The sequence below is a fragment of the Atractosteus spatula genome, chromosome 9, assembly GCF_055471065.1.
Source record: "Atractosteus spatula isolate fAtrSpa1 chromosome 9, fAtrSpa1.hap1, whole genome shotgun sequence".
In the NCBI taxonomy this organism is placed as follows: domain Eukaryota; kingdom Metazoa; phylum Chordata; class Actinopteri; order Semionotiformes; family Lepisosteidae; genus Atractosteus; species Atractosteus spatula.
Window position 1 is genome coordinate 50,060,240 of NC_142714.1, and position 8,247 is coordinate 50,068,486.

Below are 8,247 nucleotides of genomic sequence, written 5' to 3' on the forward strand. Positions count from 1 at the left end.
GCGGGGACTCCAGGGAGCACGAGCTGGCTGCCATGCGAGCGCCAGCCTGCGCGAGCGAGCGCGCGCGGGCGCGCGCCGGTCCCCATCGATCCCCGCCGCCCGCCGATTCCCGATCATCACGATGACTGATCGGGGCAGAAGGGGGGACGGGGGTGTGGTGGGGTTGCCGGGGGCCGTCGTCAGCCCGGACCTTAAATCGTGACAGAACCGATGGAGATATATTCAGGGACATCAAGTTTCTGATCGCTTCTCTGGGGGGTGTATCAAAGCGCCGCTTTCTCTTATTGTTTGATTTGTTCGAATCTCCCCTTCCTCCCCTCCCCATCTTATCGATTGAAACAAAACGAAAAACAGCCAACACCTGCCCCCCCCCCGCTCAGTCCACTCCGCGAGCGCGCGTGACTGCGCCCCGGCGGTGGCCGGGGAAGGGCTGCTGCTGCCATGGCAACCGCCCGGCCTGACCCCACCCACGCGCCCCGGCCGCGAGGAGACACGGGTCGACCCGTATTGAAAGGGCATCCGTCGCTAATGTTAATTTTTGCTGAGTAAAAAAGGGTGAAACATTTCGTGAAGTTGTTGAGCTATAGAGGTCGGTGGCACAGCGTACTGCGAGAGATGGATGCAGTGATGAAAGTCCGGCAGAGCCTTCTTGAAACCCATCGTGCTTTCCACGGGAGATGTGTTGTATGATATACGATGTCGTTTAACCCAATACTTCAGCAGTCTGTTACTGACTTTTTTTTTTGAAAAAACAGCTTGACACACAGATAAAAACCAGAATGTATTGAGTCGTTGTATGGATGCTCTACATGTCTAAACTGGGAGAGAACAAGAAATGGGGATTCATAATTGAAGATTAAGTAATAAATAAATGAGTATTGCACCCATTTTTGTACAGTAGAAGGTGTCAATAACAGGCTCTGTTATACAGACAGGGGGTATGAGTTTTAGGTAGGTCTTGACATCCTCAGAGTTTACAGGCCTGGAACAATTTCACCTTGATCAACTCAACAGCGGCTTTGTTCACCTGAGTAATGTAAAGGTGATTTGGAACAGATATCAGGACATCTTTCAGCATCTAGCTTGAACTGCCCAATTGACCCATGGTCCAAACAAGTGTCCCTAATCAGCAGGTGATTTAAGGGGGACGTGTAATATCCAATGGACTGCAGCTCCTTCAGGAACAGGGGCTAGAGAGCTCCGAGTCGGAACATCGGAACGTCGGAACATCGGAAAGGTTACAAGCACGGGGAAGCCATTTGGTAGTTAATTGATCTCAGGATCTCACGCAGCTCTTTCCTGAAAGAAACCAGGATGCTGGCTTTAACAACATGGCTGAGCGGCTTGTCCCTCCCTCCCACAGCCCTCAGCCTGCTGTCCTCACTTCTAAACGCCCACCCACCAACTCCACCAGCACTGGGTGAAACTATCAGAACTTACAGTCAGGTTCTACAGGGCCAGGAAGGTTAAAAACCAGATTCAGTCTGTCTTCGGTTACCGGTACAGATATGGAAACAACGATGCTAAATCAGAAGAGCTCAGGAAGAGATGGCATTTTAAAGAGACAGCTGACACGGATTTAGAAATGGAAGGTCATGTTTAACGATCTAGAATTCCTTGTGCAAGCAACAAGGACAAAAGTTAGATAACAACAGAGTAAATGATGTGGGATATTTATTATTTAAGAAAGCTTTTGATAAGGTTCCTCATACCAGTTGATTCTCCAGTTAAAAGCCGCAGGAATCCCAGAGAATGTCTGCACACAGTTTCAGAGCAGGATGCCAAGCTGGTGTCAGCAGGGGGTCCGGTTTAGGACCACAGATCTGTTTTAGGCCTGTTGCTTTTTTCCTAGTTTTTTTCCTAGTTATGCGTAGGCTTTGCAATGTAACACTGCAACCTCATTTAGAATACTACCATATTACACCATAACGCATATGATCTTACCACAATATGATATTACATCCTTAACAACAGCTCAAGGAATGGTCTCATGTCATATAGATTCAGGTTAAGGGAGTGAAAGCTCTTCAGTGTAGAATAAAGGCAATAGAGAGGAGATTTGATGAAAGTACTGTACTGTATATAGAATCCTAAAGGGTCTAGTCAGGGTTAACTGAAGGGACTATTTCACATCCAGTAGCAAAACAGGGACATCAGGTCACAACTATAAACTAAAATGGAGTCAGTTTAGGAAGGACAGTAGGAAATGAGTCTCTACACAAAGAGTTGTGGGTGTTTGGAACAGGCTTCCTAGTAAAGGGTTTTTTTTTTTCAAAGTGCTCGGACCCACGTGGGCACTTTGCAAAAAAACAAACGTCTGGACAAGTGTTTAGATTCGCTCAGCCATGAAGCTACCAGACAGGCAGAACGGCCTCCTCTCAGGTGCAGCTTGTGGGCTGCTCGTGCTCTCGCACTGCTGGAGAGGAACGTTTGCTCTTTGCCTGGGGGGGTTCTTGTTGCCTTCTCTTCGGCTAAACCCAGACTGACACGAGCAGGATCGGTCAGGTCAGGACTTCCCCCAGACACGGGCGCCGGTGGCCCATTACTCCCTTTCGCTCTTCGGATTTTCCTCCCAGCGAAGAACGGCTCGTCTCAGCAGAAGTGCTCCTCCTTTTGCAGAAAGAGCTCCGTTCTCGCTGACGCTCCCTTTGTCTTGAGTTCCTCTTCCCTCCTGCCCGTTTCCAAACCTCACTCGGCCTCAGTCGGACAGCGCCGAGCCGGCCTTGGAGCAGACTCTGTCGATTCTGCCGAAGAGCGCCGCACGCTGGAGATTCAGTGCTGCTCCTGTGCCTGGGTGCAGTATTTTTGCTTAGATGCAGCACAGTGCTGCAAGTCTGCCCTCCTCTTGCTGAGCTTCCCCGCACGATGCTCCCAGCAATCATAAGAAAAGGTTGTCTGAATGTTTTGCATCTCTTGTGTGTAATTTGAATGTTGTTTTTTTTAAAAAAAGAAATGGAGGCTATCAGTTAAGAATGATCCTGGAGCCGTGGTTAGGTTGCTGGACGTGTCCCTGGACATTTTTGGGTTCAGATCCCGAGTGGCCCGCGAACAAGACGCTTCACTTTGATTGTACAGTACCAGTAAAACTTCCAGTTGCATGAATGGGAGCCAATGTAAGTTGCTTTGGATAAAAGTGTACACCAGGTTAGTGAAAGGAAGACCCCAATTTGAGCTCCACTGTGTATATTGGCTTTAATATAAAGGCTCTTTTAGGCACAGCACCACTCAGTTGTTACTTTCTTCAGTAGCTTGTTATGGTGATCATGTTCACAAAGCACTTTGGAGTGACAGGTTACAGTACAATGCATATTTACTGGTTCAGAAAAAATCTGAAATGGCTAACAAGCCGTAGACAAAAGTCTCATTTCGATGTATTGAATGCATTTCAGCAGCTTTCTGATAAAGGAAGGGCGCACAGATAAATGTGTTTCAGATTTCTAGCATAGTCACATTGTTAAATCAACCAAGCCTGGTAAGCGATTAGTTCAATTTAGTCATTAAGGTCCCAGGTGAGGAGCAAACCAGACATCCCTGCCACCCTCCCAGCCTGGAGCAGTAGAGCTCTCTTTCTGCAGCCTGCGGCTCCCAACCATAAAGAGCACCACAGCGATTGGTTTTAATGGCTGTTTATCCAGTTATGTGCTCATTAACTCAATATGTCCGTTTCTCTGCTCAGTCAGCCTTGTTATCTGTCCTCACAGAGGCTGCCTTCAGTGCTGGTTGCACTCGGTCCACTGTGAGCCCCCCTCTCTCTCCACACCCCTCCGCTCCGGCCCCTGATCCTCTGGGTTTTGCCCAGCTGACTGCAGCTCATCACGGCTGCATGCGCAGAGCCCATATAATCAATGGTGCACCGACCGGAGCAGTAGCTGGCTCTAGGAGCCCTGCAAAACCCTGCCCATTTTTCAGTTAACAATCAGGCAATACAAAGGTCACATCAGCATTAACGATCTTCACGAGATTTTTCAGAAGATCATAGTTTCAACAAACAAGTTCCCCTTTTTGCACCCGGCGTAGATTTCAATTAACAGAAATAAGAAGTAAAAAGAAGGAAATCTTTTTTTGCATAATTTCTAATAACGTTTTGTCTTTACTGTTTGTTTTTTTCCCCCAATTGTGAAGCAATGACAGCAGCAGTCTTAGCGCCTATAGGGATATTTTCAGATCATCCACTGCAGAATACTGCTGAGAAGATATATGACCTGTTCAATTAAGCCTTCTAATTAGCTCAGTTAAACAATTGATCACTCTGCTGCCCCCTTCTGTCCTCAAGCAAAGGAGAGTGACACGTATCCCCCTAGACAGGCTGTTGCCAGTGGATATTTTTGTCCCTTTGCATTGTAGATATTTCTGAATGTGTGCAAAGCCCATCCCCTCTCCTCTGAAAACACTCATGAGGTTCACCTGCACACCAGGCAAAACAATCTGCTCAGCTAGGATCCATCACGTCTTCACACAGACGAGCAGGGTCTTGGGGCCAGGCAGGGAGGTGGCTCTGGCAGGTGAATGATTTGTCCTTTTAATAATATAATGATATCTAGCCCTCGCCCCACCTGCCTGCTCTTTTCTATCAGTGCAGGGGCTCTTGATGGAAAAGTGACCTTTTAGATAGATAGAGCACTGCTTGTAACCAACAGCTTCATACCTACATGAAAAGAGCAGAGCCCAGTGCAATGAGGTAATGTGCTCGAGGCCATTAATCACAGACATGCACAGCGGCGCCACGCTGTGTTACTGAGAGATCTGTCTGTAGGTGTGCATGCTCGCTCACAGAGCTGCTCTGTGGAAGCCCCCCTTAGCTCATCCACTCAGTGCCAGTAAATTGCAGAGTTGAAACTTAAGAGCTCATTTAACCCAGATGCTGCAGATCACCGTGATCATTAGGGATGGGCTGGAGCACAGACGTGCAGGGGAGTGGATGGGACGGAGGTATCAAGGCTGACCAGAACCCTGAGCTCTTGGAGAATCACCGGTAGGAGCTCCCCCCTGTGGCAGTGCAGGGAACAGCATTAGTCACCACAGACCAGGTCAAAACTCGAGCCTGTGAGTGCTGGAGGCCTGCAGTGTGACACGTGTGTCCGGAAAGTCGCTGTTCCCTGGCTGCTGACTGAGCCCCCCAGAGGCTGCAGGGAAGCTGCACAGCCTGACTGCAGGTCAAAGGTTGCATTAGGAGCTGGTAGCACATGACCGAGAGGGTGCCCCCCTTTCCCACGACCCAGTTCTGCCACGGCCGAGCCCTGTAGCTCTCGCCTGGGAATGGAATTTAACACTAGAGCTTCATGGGAGAAACCCTTGACAGCTACTGTCATTTTGGAGAGAAAGTTATAAAACACAGCCTTTGTGCCAGTACTCTCACAGGTGTGTTTTAAAATCAGTAGTGTTACCAGAATCCTCCTACCAGATAGGTTGCAGTGTTAAAGTCAAGCAGTTCTGTATTTCAGCCTGTCCACCGAGGCCAGTGAAACAGTATGAGTGGATGTCAGCAATATTATTTTGGGGAATAGCGCATTACCTCTGAACCAATCAGTGACCGTTCAGTTTCTCAAGATTGGACCAAACACGCCCTCTCACGCTCACACACTGGGAAAAATCCCAGTGTAAGCACACCCATGCCGGGATGTGGACAACAGGAAAAGTGCCACAGAGGAATCCTGCTTCACTTTCATTCCCAGCATTCCCTGCCCCTGAGCAGCATGGCCAGGGCAGACTGCCCGCTTCTCTCACGAGGGGGTGGACGGGCAGTGGGAGAGAAGAGGGACAGATAAAGAGAGAGAGATAGCTGGAGCTCCCTGTCCGTCTGCATTTCTGATTGAGAACGCGAGGAGGATATGTTAGTGAGGTTTAAATGTCACAACAGCGCACAGGTGTGCTGACAGGAAGCCGGCGCTCTGTGCACCTGCAGTCGGGCCAGCAGCTGTGCCGACAGCCCAGCTACACACACACTCGGGCTCCTTCCTCGCTCCTGCTCTCACGCACAGCCTGTCCCCCTGCAGCCTCACAACCCTCCACCGCACAATCTCTTATCTCGCCTTGCGTGTCCCCCAGCAGTCCGTTCCCCCTCTCTCTGTCTTTCTCTCCAGTCACCCTCGCAGCCAGGAACGACACAGGGGCCTAATGGGCAGGGGATCGCCCAAGAGCCACAGCTCTCCTTTTAAATTGGGCGGTTCGCTGGCAGGCGGTTCGCACCTGCCTCTCGAGCGTCGCCCCCAGGGCGGAGGCCAGCGTGGGTGAAATGCGATCGCGTCTCCGTGTGGCCGGAGAGCTGGCCATCACCTGCTCAGAGCCCCTCCCAGAGCAAGACCAGGCCTGCCCGGACACAGCCACATTCCTGGAGGAGGGGAGAGGGTCAGGGAAGGAGAGGAGAGATGGGAGAGCAGGATCCCTCCTGACCCGGGGTGCGGCAGTAGTGCCCCTGCCCCCCCGCCGCTGGGCAGGACACGTGTGCCCATGGAGCACAACTCCAGGAGCAGACGGCCTCCAGCAGCAATTACCCCCTCCCCACACCACCCCACTCACTTTTCTTTAGAAGCAAAGCACCTGAAATTCACCATGAGGCAGGAGTGTGTTTTCATCGCCGCCCAATTCCAAATATAACAGGCTGTGGGCTGTGCCGGGATACGGGAAGGTGTGGAAGACCCTTGTAAACCTAGCGATCCTGCTCCAGCATCATAAGGGGTTTGGAAACATCTGTATTGAGCCTCCACTGTGTGAAATGGCAACAAAAGGAAACAGGAGTCAGTAGTTCTCAGAGTGCATTCAGAAGCACAATCTGGTCTTGAGACGCTCCCATGCGAGCCCTCGTAGACCCATCCCTCTGTCCCAGCCTGGGCTGACCTACTGACAAGCCTTCCCAGCCCTGAGGTCTAGCCAGAAGCTCACTTCCAGGCACTGAGACGCGGCCATCACACCAGCCGACCCCTTCCCGGCTCGGACTGTTTCTGGAGTCTGCGGAGCGAGGCGCTGAATGATGCCCCATAGCTCACCAGGATGTGTTCTCCAGCACGGGGCCCTCTTTCCTCCAGTGCTTCAAGGGAAACAGCTTTTCCCTCTCATTCCAAAAAAACAAAACAAGCAACCTCACGTACAAGCTTGCACAGTGCTGTACATTTACATCCCAGTATGCAAAACCTGCTTTATTCTGAACTAGACAGATATGTAAAACAGAGCAGGAGTGCAACCAGAGGTCAGCATTTATAGACCCAGAGAGATCCGATCGGGAGATCTCACAGCTGAGCTCTAATAAAAAAAAACAGTTGTTAAATCATGAGATTGTGAAAGGACAACTCTCTCTTTATACATGTACGAAGTACTAAGACATTACCTTAAAGCAGTGCTTCCCGATCCGAAGGGAACGCTGTATGTCCTGGTTATTGTTTCCGCTGAGTGTTTAATTCCAGGATAATTGATTTTGCTATTCTGTCTGGGGCGTACAATCCTAAAAACTCCCTCTATGGAATGTGGCACTCCTCATCCCTGGGGGTGTGGAGGAGGGACGGGTCAGCTCCCACCTGGGTGACACCATGCTGCCATCTATCAGCAGCACAGTTTTAGAGCTGATCTGGAACAAAAACCAGCCCACAGCGCCGATAACCACTGATTACATCTCCTTGTTACAGTGTATCTGCCAGTTCATGATATGATTCTGCTGGCGGTTTGATTAAAGAGGTTTTTCACACTGGCTCAGTTAGTTAAAAACCACAAAAGGTCAGAACAGGACCAGAGGGCACCTGTTACTGCTCTGTCCTCCTGACCAGTGTGTGTGATTGGCCTGCAGATGAAGGGAGAAATCGTCTAACCGCACAACAAGTAATACCAGGTGGGATTCAAGAAGGGCTATTATAAAACACCGTCCTGTTGGAAAATCTAACTTGGGCACTGGGGAAGGAAATTCAAGTCAAAATATCGAAGTCAAGATAGAGTTTACTCTGTATCCAGCGCCCTCTGGTGTTTAAAGTATTAAGCGTCACAGCCGTTCTGTCTGCTGTTCCTGATATCTATGGTCTCCAGTGTCTGTCCTCCTCGGGGCCGGAAGGACGTCACAGAGCAACACCCGAGCGCCACCTGTTGACCAGCTCCGGAACAGCGGGCAGGATCCTACTATAGTCCTGCACCAACTTTCCTTTCCTTCAATCTTGTGGGTGCCAATGAGAAAGTTTTGCGAATTCCTCACAAAGAGGCGTGCAAAGCGCTAGGCAGCATGTCTGTGCGAAGATCAAATCAAACTGCGATGGCTGAAAACCTGCCTGT